The 14,009-nt window shown below is 47.1% G+C and overlaps 1 protein-coding gene across 1 annotated transcript in view; it reads right to left on the reverse strand.

Moving 5' to 3' along the window:
* The window catches only part of MAPK6 (mitogen-activated protein kinase 6), a 28,609-nt gene extending 17,812 nt beyond the window's left edge, over window positions 1-10,797 (reverse strand). The window contains exon 1 of the mRNA XM_082060578.1: window positions 10,731-10,797. The gene's annotated coding sequence lies outside the window, so the exon portion shown is untranslated. The remainder of the gene's footprint in view (window positions 1-10,730) is intronic.
* Between the last annotated feature and the right edge of the window lie 3,212 nt (window positions 10,798-14,009).

Consider the following 14,009-nt stretch of genomic DNA (forward strand, 5'->3'; position numbering starts at 1 on the left):
ATTAGGCTATAAATTACTGTGTCGAATTGTTTCCCTGTTCCCCACAAGAATGCAGTTACATAGCATGTAGATGATATGCTATATGATACTAACCCATTCTAAAACATTTGCAGATATTAACTGTCAGTAAAATGCAGAGTAAGAAAAGAACTGGACTTCGAAGGTCACAAAGCCTAGCAATTAAAAAATAATTAGAATTGAAGCAGTGATTCATTTATTATATCCAAGTTCAAAAAGATCAAACAGTAAATTCCAATGTAATATTTCAGTCCTGTGCGTGCATTGTTACTTGCGGCATAAAAGGGAATGGAGTATTTTAAAGCGTCCGCACCCATTATGGTTGGCAAGGGAAGAAGGATTTGGAGACAGTTTGAAAAGGTTGCCCAAGGTGACTTGGCAGCTCCAGGCTTTTGTCTTGGTTTCTCTAGGATTCATTTTGCACAGGGGTAGGGATGAATTTAGAGAGAAAATGCAACATATTAAGAGCCGATGAGATGAGATTCAAGAAACATTCCGTTTCTGTTGCCTTATCAGCCTGTTCCTGCTTATCTGTGTTCTGCAGGGTGATCTGCGCCCTGAAATACGATTTGGTTTTCCTGGCACAGCTCCCGAGAGTGCCGATAGTTTGTTTGGGTCTCCTGTAACTGCTGCCGGCTCCAGTCAGCCCCGTTTTCTGCGGGCGGTAAGCAAAGCCTTGCCCACACGCTCTTCCACCCCACAGTTTATAGCACAAACCATCCAGATAAATTAGAATTTCTCTGACAACCCAGCAGCTCAGGTGGCTTCACTTCTTGGGCACCTCCATTTCTTGGGAAAGGTTAGTCTACCTGTTTCCATACTGGAAGCAGGGGTTTTTTATTTGCTCTTTTAAACACAAACACATTTCCCTAACAAATACTTTCTGGGTTTGCAGACTTTTCCCCAATACATCCCAAAGTGTACTTGGTGGAACTGGCTTTGCTGAAGCAAGCTCTGTACTGTCCACGTCCTGCTCAGGAAAGGAGCTGTGACAATATCAGGGGAAAGGAAAAAAGCAAACCCTAAGATCTTCATCCTTGTGCGACACAATAGAAAGACTGGGAAAGACCAGACCATTAGCAGAGAGCAGTTCAAACCAAAGGCAGCAAAGTACAAAGGGCAAATGAAGGTGGAAAAAGAAAGTCCCAGATATTGTTCAACTTTGAGGTTAGAGATAAATGAGTTCTGTGACATACTTTGGAAATTCTGTGAATCTGCATGAAGAAAAAAAAGTCATTAAACAATTAAAACAGAACAAGTCATTCTTGCCCCATGGTAGATCATCCGCAATTTAGGACATGTCGGTACAGCTAGCTGCATGCAGGCTCCCTGTTTAATATCACAGTTTTATTAAGTCAGGCGGTTTCATTGCCTGCTGTTTCTATGTCCTCACCAACACCCAGCGCAGGGACGGAGCGGCTGCCTGAAGCAGGAGCTGGCAGAGCTGTGCCAATACTGGGAGGAGAGGAAAGCTTAGCAAACGTGCCCTGTAGCTGGGTCACCACTGAAAGTGTCAGCCCTCTCTGTGTGAAATTCACTTCTGGGGCTGGAGCTTTCCCATATTGCTCAGCCTTCCACCAGTTCCTCGTTAGTTAACATCACTTAGAGATAGCTCTCAGTATTTCACGTGCAGAATAGCAAATGCGAACAATTTACCACGGCAGGCAGAAAGTGTGCGCTGAGTTTAATCACCTTTTAAAGGATGATGAGTACCAACATTTTCACACTCGGGTGCTCCAAGTGACCTGAGTTGCTTATAACTTCGCAGCATGGGACACGGGAGGTGTGCCGGAGCCAGGCTGCGGAGCCCGTGCATGAATCTACAGCTGAAACATTCTCCAGAACAAGGAGCAAGGCTGATGTGACAAAGCAAAGCATAGGATGAACTGGAAACGAGAAGCACCAAATGTTTTCTTCCCAGAACTTCAGGGCCAATATAAGAGAACTGTGTGTGTGCCAGCCGTCCCGTGTTCAGAGCTGTGCGGAGGCACCGCTGCCATCCCCACCTCTGCAACCTCAAGTGATCAGTTTGGACAACACGTCTGCCCACTGACGTGTCACCAGAGCAATCGTCCAAGACATCTCTGTGCTGCTGGAGTCGTGAGGCAGCAAGTGACTGTACAGATATCATTTCAATATCTGCAATACCTCGAGTACCCCAGTGTGGAGAGAGGCCCTGCAAACAGGGCAGGGTGCTCTCAGCAACAAAAAATGCATTTACATCAGCTCTTGAGCAGAAGTTTTACAGGCCTGATGATGGATTTCTGTAGAACAGTTACACGTTTTTGTAGAACTATTGCATTAAATTGCAGTACTATACATATTGCTGTGTAGAACTGTTCTTGTTCGTTCCTGTAGAACAGTAAACCTTCCTACATGCAGCCTTTTGATTGCTATTGCATTACAGAGACAAAGTCTTTGCTGTGCAATTGTAAATACAGCTGGTGCTGCAGCGCTTGTCATCTAGAGAGGAGACAACCACCAGACTAACATTCACCAACATTTTCACCAACACCTGAATTCTCTTGAAATATATTTACGGGGGCAAAGCTCAATAGAAATACATGGGCACCAGCTAATTACCAGCCCGAGGCTACACAACTTGTACATATCAAATAGCAACAACTGTTACCTACAAGCTTACATGAGGAGAAGGGAGGTGCAGTGAGCTGAGGCCTTTTAAACACTTTCAGATATTATTTTGCAGTAAACCGCTAAAGAATGACATGGGCAGAAAGTGACTCTTTGTCAGCAGTTGAGAAGACCGTCCATTGCTGCCATGAGGAACTTGGTGGTTGGAACAGCAATAGTAGTTTTTCATAGTGCAAGCCGCTCAGCCCTGGGCTGCTCCGTAGATCTGTACCCCGGCGAGGCTCTTCATGGGAAGGATGAGGACCCCAACCCCACCTATGCCACCTGCAGCACGCGGTACTTCTTATGGCGGTTTGCCGAAACAGCATAAACAGGCTGGATCGGGAGACACATTCAGAAATCATGTCTTTGTGACTGCCAGGCAAAGGCCACCCCCTGCTCACCGTGCCCTGCACATGGTGCTCTCCAGCCTGCCCGAAGCTCCAGGCGGCAGCTGTTCACAGTATCACAGTATCACAGTATGTTTGGGACTGGAAGGGACCTCGGAAGATCGTCCAGTGCAATCCCCCCATGGAGCAGGAACGCCCAGGTGAGGTCGCACAGGAACATGTCCAGGCGGGTTGGAATGTCTGCAGAGAAGGAGACTCCACAACCCCCCTGGGCAGCCTGGGCCAGTGTCTGTCACCCTTACTGAGAAGAAGTTTTTTCTCAAATTTAAGTGGAACCTCTTGTGTTCCAGCTTGATCCCATGACCCCTTGTCCTATCATTGTTTGCCATTGTTCCCCAGCCAGCAGCACCATTGCAGGGCTGAAGATGGCCAGGCAGGGAGCGCGGTGCCTGCAGGGCCACAGCAGGCCTGGGAAGCCGATGCGAGTGCTGTTGCTCAGGGTGTTTCGGCTGTGGCCAACACGCTTTTTCAGGATTCCCAAAATAGCCCTTATCGGGCACAGCAGGTTGGGAAACGCGCAGCCCCGCTCGGTGCCTCCCGCCGGCCCTGCCCGCTGCGGCTCAACCGGCCACATGGAAAACCCAAGAAATACCAACAAGCAGAAACTTTCTGTAGAATACCTACCATCAAATACTGAGCATGGCAAGAGCTACCTTGAGTCACTTTTGTTGTATCTTCAGACATCAAACCCAAAAGTTTTTATTTCGCAAACAAATACATTTTGGAACCACCTCCTCCCTGTCAATACTCTGTAACTTCTGCTCGGTGCATGTTGCACCATCTATTTCTAAAGATTTGCACTGCAAATATATGGGACTATTCAATTGCCCGTATTTCCCAATCCCATTATATCTTAGCTTTCATTAAGATTTTCTAGGACATTTCAGGTTTTCTCAACAGTTTTGAGACACTTGCTGGGAGGAATACATTACCAAACTATTTCTTTTCTCCTGAGAACTGAGTTTTGCCAATGTGCCTGGATCGGCAGACCTTTTATAAACAGCTTTGGACAGATGACGGGAAATGATGCAAGATCTCAGGCCACTCCACAGAGGGCGAGAGTCTGAAGTGCTCAGAAACAGGGACCTGCACCAGCGACTGCTGCACAGGGCAAATACAACACACCCAAGTGGTGTTTGCTGCAGAAGGTATCAGGCCTATGAAACACAGGATCTCTATCTTATTACAACTCAAGCAAAAAGTGTATTTGCTTGCAACTGCACTGCAATGAAAACCAGGAAAATTAAATGTTGCTTTGAAGAGGAAAAACTGTTCAGAATTGTCTAGTTTGCCACTTTGTCTTTTACTGTCAAGGAGGAGCTTTCCCTTAACACACTGTAAATGCCAACACACACACTGGAGGTTCTCTGGACTCTGATGGGTGCCGAGCACTGGGATCATCTGCTTACCCTGGCAGCTTCAGCAAAGGCTCTTCCAACTCAAACTACTTAAATGTGCTCCAATAATAGCTGGTTGGAAGTTAGTCTGTACCTGTTCATCTGATCCCAAGACCTATCTGTTCCTCTTTGCAGCAGTAATACGGGATGCAGAATGTGTCTGACGTGGCTGTGCGCGGCACCCCTGGGCAGCGTCCTCCCCAGACACCCCTTGTTGTGCAGGGCTCCCGCAGCCGCTGCTCAGAAACACCTCCATGGGTACCCGGTGCTGCGACCTCACTGGGAAACAGCCGCAAACCAGTTATCTCATACAGGTAAACATTTCACAGTCTGCTTATGCCTAGAGGGTCTTTCATGATCTGAGCAGCGAGATGACTTTGCAAGTGAGCTGGAACTAAGGAAGATTAAAGAGGTAGAGAAATCTTCTGCTTTCCAGTGCATCAGCATTCTCTTATCTCGAGCATATCTCTAAGCAGTTTTCAATTGCATTCAGTCAAAAGCTGTTAAACCCAAGTTGAGACCGCATACATCTAAAGCTATATTTCATGACAGGGGAAAAGGTATTCCTCCCTCGTTCTTTGTGTTTTATGGAACACTGGAGAACCATTTAAGCCTCAGTTAAAATAAAATCATTTGCTGATAAACCTATTTTAGTAAACAAAAAAAGTTGCTCACCATTATCTCAAATATCTTCTTATTGTTTAATCTGGGCACTCCCAAAACAAAAGCAATCGAGATGATTCAAAGAAGAGGAGTTTCAGCCTTTGGACCAACTCCAATTGCAATACTTATTTCTCATGATTGCTGCAATTCAACAGACAGCAACACGAGCTGAGCGCTCACGTGTGCCCCGTGCCCTGCTCCAGCGCTGCCCCGGCTGGCAGCAAGAGCTGCCACTTGCTTCCTATCTGCAACCCAGTGTGCCCAGGGGCTCACAGCGCCGCAAACCAGCCGAAGGACCTTCTTCTGTTCCCTCGCGTCCATTATCACAGAAGTCAGGTACACAAATCCGTTCACTCGTGCTCTGCAGTGGGAGACCATGGCAAGGTCAGGCTGCGCAGTGGGAGATCCCACTTGGCCACACAGAGCAGTGAAGAGACAACAGTGGGCAAGCTCTTCCTAGGAGTCTGTGTCTCGCAATGGTGGCCCAGAGGGTAAGAGAGAAGCTCACAAACCTCACAGCTTTTCCTTGCTATTAACTCTCCCAGGACAGACAGCCTCTCCAGCTACAGACTGCGCTGGAAAACCTGCAGAAATCAAGGATGGACATGAGGCTCAGCCGCCTCTTTCCGAGCGGGATGGCCCTGGCAGGGCTGGACGAGGAGGCTGCTGCCCAAACCGCCCTCCTCTGACAGAGGGCAGCTCCAGGAGGACTTGGCCCCCTCCAGCCTGTCTGTCAGAGGCGCTTCGCACAGACTCCACAGGCAGTGCAATAGTAATCAGAGCCAAGGCGGTGGGTTTCCCTTCGGCCCAGCGAAGGTTTCGAGATGCCAGCTGTGTATTTTTTCCTGACAGACTACCCAAGCTGGAATTTCCACAGCTGCATGTACTATCTAAATACTTCCTAGAAGTAAAGTGAGATTATTATGGTTTGTGATACTATCCCCATTTAAATAATTAAGGCAATTCATTTGCTTATAGTAAAAATTTTTCAAGGACTACATGTCCAATCCGCGATCAAAGTACTACCCTGTACCCCGCGTTTATCATCCTAGGTCTGATGATATTTGTTAGTAAACAATACGAATGTAATCATTGCTAGGCGATGGTAAATCAGTGGCCAGGCTTGAACAGGCTGTTGGCAAGTGGGAAAAGTTCAACCAAGAACCTGCGGTAAGTGCCAAGATCAAGTGAAACTGCAGGGTGGTAATGGATGCTTATGAAACTTTTCACACAGAAGACCAAGAAGATTTATCTTTCTAATTGCTCCAGTGTCTCTGGTACCGGGAGACCATGGGAAGATGGGCCTTAATGTCAGCTAGGAAACTTCTCTGACCTTTGAGGGGAGCTCTATGTGACATGGCAGTCGCAGTAACCAGGACAGCTCTATCTGCTCTGACCCAGCTCTGCTGCACGAGCAGATGCTCCTTTTTCCCATCGCTAGTGCCCAGTGCCCTGCTCCGGTCACCGCGTGGGACAGGTAGCGCTCGCCTGATCACCAGTAGCTATATACCAAGGAAAAATAACATCAGCATGCTGCCCTATGCCTTATTCATCGTACATTGCCCCAGTCTCAGCACAGAATCGCCAGAGTTTAAGGGCTCTGCAACTACCCATTAAATTAATTTCCACAATCTGCAAGAACATCAGGATATCATCATTTCCACTTTCCTGAACTGAGTCACAGAGATCAAGGTCACAGTAGCCCTTAACGGCAGGCAGACAATTGAAGCTTTCTAGAACTGAATTTTGCAAGGGATTGGTGTTTTACTCCTGGCACCAAGTGCAGATCCCCGGAGCCCTGGCCTCGCTGGTTTTGCAGGTTCCCTCAGGCCTGGTCCAGTCAGTTCTGATTTTCCCCGGCCACAGAGCCGCTGAGTTTGCACCCTCCACACCGGCCTCTCTGCTGCTCACCTGCTTTCTCCAAGTCTTCTCCCATTTCCCAGCTGCTATTTTCTTTTCCCCTTTCCAATTCAAATCTCATTTTTACAAGATTTTCCTCCCAACCTACTCCTTTAAAGTTTCCTACCTATTTGGTCCTTGCTTCTTCCACATGAGTCAGGTCGCTACCTCCGGCTTCTTCACTGGAGCCAGCAGGAGCCACTAAAAGCCGCACATGGGAGGAACAGGCCACTTATATTTAATTAAGGTGCCCAAACTCAAGAGCGCCTGCTCAGCCCGTGGGTGCTGTTCTGTTCGGAAGCTGACCGGGCTGGAGCACACCCAGGGCTGACAGACAGTGCGGGAATTTATCTGCCACCACATCTATCCAGTCTGCAAAACCTGAGCTCTCCCGTTCATAGACATTGAGAGATTTTCCACAAAGATAAACCGCACATCTTCGGCTCTGGATTTCAAAAGTGCCCTCTTCTTCTGAACAGGCAGGAGCCCTTCAGAAACTTTGCTTGCCTGTTTTTAAGTAGGGCAAAACCAATTCTCTGCTCCACCCTGGTTCTTGTAAAATGACAAAAATATTTGAGTTGAGCATTCCAGCAAAGTTCAGATTTGGAAATATACCCAGCACAAAACTGTTCCCATCCAAAGCATTAGCTGTTGGCAAAGTCATGGTCTATCAAAACCGGGACAAGCACTGAGACCAAGGCAATCCCAACCCAAGAGCTTCCCGGCTTTGCTCGAGCCACCAAGGGCTGCAAGCGCCACATCCTGCTCTGCTGTGCCGCTGCTCCCTGCCGTCCGGCCTTGCTCCATCACCACCGCTCTGCCTGGGCAAGGGAACGGCCTTTGCACACCTTCTCCGCCAGCAGAAGGTGCCTGGAAGCTGACGGGGGCTGCGTCACCTCTCCAGGCGGCGTCTCTTGGGGCTGGAGAGCCGCCTGCTACTGGGAAAGGTGGTGGTGAAATGGTCTTCCTGCAAAGGAACACAATAGGGAGGGAAAAAAAGTGGACCAGATTGTTTCTGAAAAAGATATAACCCTGTCAGTGCCTTCCCCGTGGGTCAGTGAGACATTGCTGGGGGGGCACAGGGGAGCCCTATGGGGGCACTGGGCATCACTGCAGGGATGCAGAGGACCCTGTTGAAACTTCATTTTGCCTTCACAAGGGTATTTTGGGGAAATGCTCTCAGCAGTGGAAAGCAGGAGCCTGTTTCCTGGGAGAAAATATCCCACTCTCCAGGGCGGAATTTCTTCCTGTTATTTTGCTCCGATGTGCAGCTGCGCAGCCTCTCCTGCCCCAAACCTGCTGCTTCCCCTCCATCCCAGGCACAGACCCCCGAGCCCCGCTGCTGAGAGCCGGGCTGTGGGGCAGCCGGAGGCTGGGCAGGAGACCCGGGGTTACCCCAGGAATTAGGGGAATGCAACAGGGAAGGAGGTGAGGAGATAAGTGTTTAAATAATCTCCATCATTGGCTTCTCCATAGTCTCAGTTTTTGGCTGGTGGAAAGACGGACATAAATCATATGTAACTGTGAGCAGGGGATAAGGGCACCAGCGACATTAACCTGGCTTTCTGATGGTTACAGAGCCTGTAATGTCTTTTTATTTCCATGGTATCCTACGTGAAAAGCATTTCAAAACCTGCCGTATCTCCAAGACCCGATTACAAAAAGCTGGATCTCACAAAGCTGTTTTCCAACATGCCCAATTCAGGTTCTGTGGCATAGTTTGGCAGTTTTATGAAGACGGCATTAACTCCCAACTGAGACCCAGGGCAGGTACACGCACTGCCCAGCTCCCCCAGCACCGTGCGGGCAGCTGTGGCGGCCACAACCTGGGAATACATCCCCAAATCCACCCTTGTGGTTTTTAAAGCAAGCTTTGTTGAGGCCGTTGATGCTGGCAAAAAATACCACCCGAGTCCCCTGTCTGCCTTCAGTTGTTTTCGCATGTGCAGAGCTGGAGCTCCAAGGCTCCTCTCCCTCTGCAGAGCCAACGCAGCGTTTGCAGGAATAAAGCTGTGCTTATATAAGCTTCTGAGAATGCCAAGTTGAGTGTCTGACAGAGGAAAAACTTCTGGTAAAAACCTCTTTTTTTGTCTTTTCAAGAGATCTAATCTATCTTCCGTGCATTCCTGACCTTCAGAAAGTATTTTCATCTCACACGTTAAGTATAACAATCCTCTTAACAAGGGAACATTTTGTTAGAGCTTTAAATTGGGTTACATAAATTATTTGTAGTTCTGACAGCAGGTTTCTCTTCCGTCCATGAGGACAGTTGTTATGAGATCGCTGCCCGGTTCCTTCGCAATCACTGCAGATAATCATCTGGAGGGACTGGGTGAAGTGAGATTTTATCTGGGAGATATGCTACAAGTTTATCAAGGTATAAAGGCTTTTTATAAAAGTGTCATTTTTTGCTGAATAATTTGCAATTCAGTAACCTGCAGGAGAACTTAAAAATATCCCTTTTATAAATGGTAAATTGAGAAAAAAAAAGTCCAACTGCCATAAACTTTAGGAACAGAATACAGAGGAACCCCCCCTCCCAACATATATACAGGTATATTGGCGGTCCTGAGCAGGTCTCAATCCATGAGTTTACTCTTGTTGGCTGCAGTGGTAACTGCAAACAGTCAGGACCGGGCTCTTTGCTTCCACCAAGTACTTGCTCAGAAAAGAGCAGAGGAGGAAAAAGCTTCTACTGATTTCTTCACGAGTGGGAAAAGAAGGGCACCCTTTATAAATTTGGATTAATTTTTTAGGTTCTGCATTATAATGATGAGCTACTTAAAAAACCTCTACAAAGCAATAAACCAATATTTCATTTAAAAGGAAGGCATCTTGTTTGACTTTAAGAACACTGATTTAGGAAAAAAATAAAAGAAAATGAAAAATTACAAATCAAGATATTGACATTTATTTTCAAAATCTTTGTTAGAGCATTTCAGATTTTTTTTCTCCCTACGTGACAAGAGCAGCAAGTTAAAGTTCAGGGAAATGTGGGAAAAGTTTCATCCAATGCTAAATCTGAGCAGCTGATCCAATGCAGTAAACTGATTTCTATATGCTCCTGCTGGCGTTAAGTTCTGCACAACAGCGGGCCAGAAACAACAAACCACCAGCCCTTCTGCAGCTTGAAAGTTCTCCACAGAGCGACATTTTCAAGGAGAAGAAACCTGTGGCTTTGTCAACCACACACACAAAGCAACACAAGAACCGTGTGAAGGGTGCTCAGCAGAGAGCACCCACCAGACCTCCCATCTCCCACCACCCGCCTGGGGAGGCTCTACCTGCGCATTGCCAATCCTACTGAGCTACCTCATGCTGTTCTCTTTCCTTCATGTGGCCTCCCCTTCTTTGTTTGATGCCAAATATTTATTTTCGGCAGACTTTACGGAGCTGTCTCATCATTTTAGTAGTAGTCTCTCATAATACTTTATTAGTAGCAGTCTCTCATAATACTTTACCTATGGAGAATGGCAGTGCATTAGTACTTCTAGGTACAACACTGGGTACTCCTCTGCATTATCTACAGACACTAGCTGACTAATATACAATAAGTTTATTTATATAAAAGACAACATATAATTATTCTAGTAATTCTAAAAGAGAGAAGTGTTTATAGGTGTTAGTTAGAAAGACTGATCTTAATCCTTATATTTCTTTCTCTCTAAGCAAAAAGATCTCATAGGAGAATACACACAGATATTTAACTTACCATTACTGAAGCTATCTTTTGAATTCCTCAGTATCATTAATATTTAAGCAGAAGAAACAGAATGAAGGACTATCCTAATGCCACCACAACAAGAGCTAACAAAAGTAGTTTTCAAAAAGTCATCCAGAAGCAGCGAGAAGGTCAAGCAGAAAGCGCGGGTCAGGAATAGCTGTGCTCTGGTGAGGAGGGGAAGGTTATGTTGCTGTGATATGAGTAGTGCACAGCTGTTACTCTAGTAATAATTCATCATATTAATATTTAAATGAGAGGAGGAGGAGGAGGGCACGAGGTGGTGCGTGACTCAACAGTCCCTCCCTGTCCTTAAGCAGAAAAATAGGCCACCAATACAGAAAGAGCATTAGGAGCTATAGAGTAGGAAGGTTTGTTTTCATTACCTCGTGAATAAAAGTGAGCAAACTGCTCCCTGAGGAGGTCCAGAAATTCTCCCGGGTTTACTTCTGAAAGTTCAATTCTGTTTCTACTCTTGGAAGAAGCCATCGCCTAATGAACGACTCGATCCCACGGCCGGTGCTCTGGGCGTGTTCGTGGTGTCTCTTGGGTTCCAGCGTATCCACGGCAAGATTCGGTGCTGCCTGCAAAGAGCCTGCGGGAGCCTCACCTGGCAGCTCCTGGCGGGGCGTTGCTGCATCGCTGCTGCGCTTGGCCCTTTACCTACAGACACACTGACAGAGCCCATGTCTGTAATGGGGGCTGACTTACCTACCTACAGACACACTGACAGAGCCCATGGCTTTAACGGGGGCTGACTTACCTATCTACAGACACACTGACAGACCCCATGGCTTTAACGGGGGCTGACTTACCTATCTACAGACACACTGACAGACCCCATGGCTTTAACGGGGGCTGACTTACCTACCTACAGACACACTGACAGACCCCATGGCTTTAACGGGGGCTGACTTACCTACCTACAGACACACTGACAGACCCCATGGCTTTAATGGGTGCTGGCCTAACCCAGCCACGCGTGGGTGGCATCCCCGGCAGCAGCGGCAGCCCGGCCGCGCGCGGTTGCATACAGAGTTGCACAACTTTATCCAACAATTCCATATAAACACACCTCTCACATGCTAGTTTTTGAGGGCTGGCTTTTTCTTTTTAATTCTGTACGACTCCTCCTTGTTAGCAGAAAGAGCGTTACTACTACTTCCCTGGCTGAGCATGGTCTTCTTGGCGATATAAATCTATAAAGCAACCATTTAAACAGAAATACAGACACAGACTCCAGAAATGGCCATGAGGCTAAATAACAAACACTGTGTAACAGAATAAATCCACAGAGGAGCATTCAGCTTAGTGCTTGGCATGAAGACACAAGGTACACAAAGTACAGCCGTTAAGAGATGCCAAACTCATGCACCCCATCGGTTCTAAGCACACCGAGGGAAATTCTTCATCGCAATTTTTACTGTATTCTCCTATTCTGGCAGACATTCTGCTCCCTGCCCCCCTGCTTCGTTTAATTGGCCTAATCCTTCAAGTTTGCAAACAGCCTGAGTTAATGTTGATGTGATTTTTAGGTGACTGATATAGAGGTTTTATTTGCTGCATCCTGTAAAACAGGATTTGTGTTATTCCTATATTGTAGAAAACACCACTCGTAAGATCTCCGCATCCATTGTCAGTGTCCCAGCGGAGTGACCATTTAAAACTGGTTCTTCATAACTTGCCACCAAGATTTGTGCATTAATCAGAATCAGATCCCTGGGCACACTGACGAGACGGGGAATATCGGTCTACGCTGCTCACAAGAGTAGGTGACGGGGGCTGCAGGAGGATGAGCTCCTCTCTGTGTCAGTCCGTACAGCAATGCAGGAGAGGCTGGGTCCTCCCTGTGCTTTGGGAATGCCAGAACAGACTTGCCACACTGGCTTTAATCCCCGCTCAGCCGTCCCTCCAGCTCCACCACCGCTGCCGCGTGGGTAGGACAGATACAGGGGCTGGAATGACCCACCACCCCGTTAGCGCTCCCGGCTGGGACTCACGTGTTCCCAATCACATGTGGCGGCAGGAGCCACCCTCCAACCCCTTGATCTTCTGTGTCAGCCTCTGGTGACAGCTCCAGCCCAACAAGCGCCATCTGATTACCGCGAGGTCCAAGACCGTTTGCACTCTCACTGGTATCTCAGCAATCGGAGGGCTCAGTCTTCCACCAGCTCGGGTGCTGGGCTGTGTCACCGGCCACAGGAGAGTTGAGGAAATATGCTGGAAGAAGCAGGAGAATCCCTAAAGTAACAAACCTCTTTTCCGACGTGAAGGGTTTGGGCCTGGTCCAGTGGAATGCAAAATATTTGCTGCTCTCTCGACTAGTAGTACCAAACTTGATTTAAGATAAGTCAAACTCACTCCCTCCTTGTACATCCTCCTCCACACTGCATCCACACGCACACGGTTATGGAACCAAAATCCTCCTCATGCAAGCAGTTGTCCAGATTTCAAAGCGTCCATGTACAATTGCTAAAATAATCTGCAGGGCAGCCTCCACTTTTCCCATTGGTCTTCAGTAGCCTGGAAAGGTCTCACTACTATTCCCTCCTTTCTCTTAGTCTGTATTTTAAAAAGCGACTGCATGAAGACTAGTAATACACATTAACAAGGAAAGGGCTAATGTATCATTTTAAATCAGAACAAAAACTGTGGACAAAGGTTAAAAAGTCTTTGCAACCACTGAATTGTTAATTGAAGGTGAATATGTGGGAGAAGATAAACATTCTCAGGTGCAGATTGGGTCAGCTGACAGATTTAATAGCTTCCATAAAATACCGCATCGCAACAGCTTTTATACTGTCTTTATGGGGAACCATCAACTTCCAGCTGGGCTTGGTGGCATCTGGGTCAATGCACAAGGTTTGAGGATGTCCAGAAGCCCAGGCTCAGGTTTGCTCTTCTTCCATGACAGAAGAAGTTGCTACTTTAATCCAAATCCATGGTCTTGGTTCAGAAGAAGCTCCAGCCTCTGTTGACAAGTATCTTTGAGGTCAAGGCTTCTTTGGGCTTTGTCCAATGTCTGCCCAAGTGCCATTCCATGCTCTTAGTTAAAAAAAAAAAAAAAAGGCAAATTTACCTATTCTTTTGTTCACTAAAATACAATATTAACAAGGAAATTCTGCCCAAGTGGGTTACCACAATTTTTCAGGTGCCCTCTCCTGTGGATTTGGGGGTAGCTTCCATTCACCTTGGGGAAGATATATGCAATTAGAGAAGGATTGAGTATGAAGTTCAAAGATTGGTCAATTCGCTCCCTTGGCCAGTCTC

This window comes from Streptopelia decaocto (genome assembly GCF_964273445.1).
Source record: "Streptopelia decaocto genome assembly, chromosome: 9".
NCBI classification, from domain to species: Eukaryota; Metazoa; Chordata; class Aves; order Columbiformes; family Columbidae; genus Streptopelia; species Streptopelia decaocto.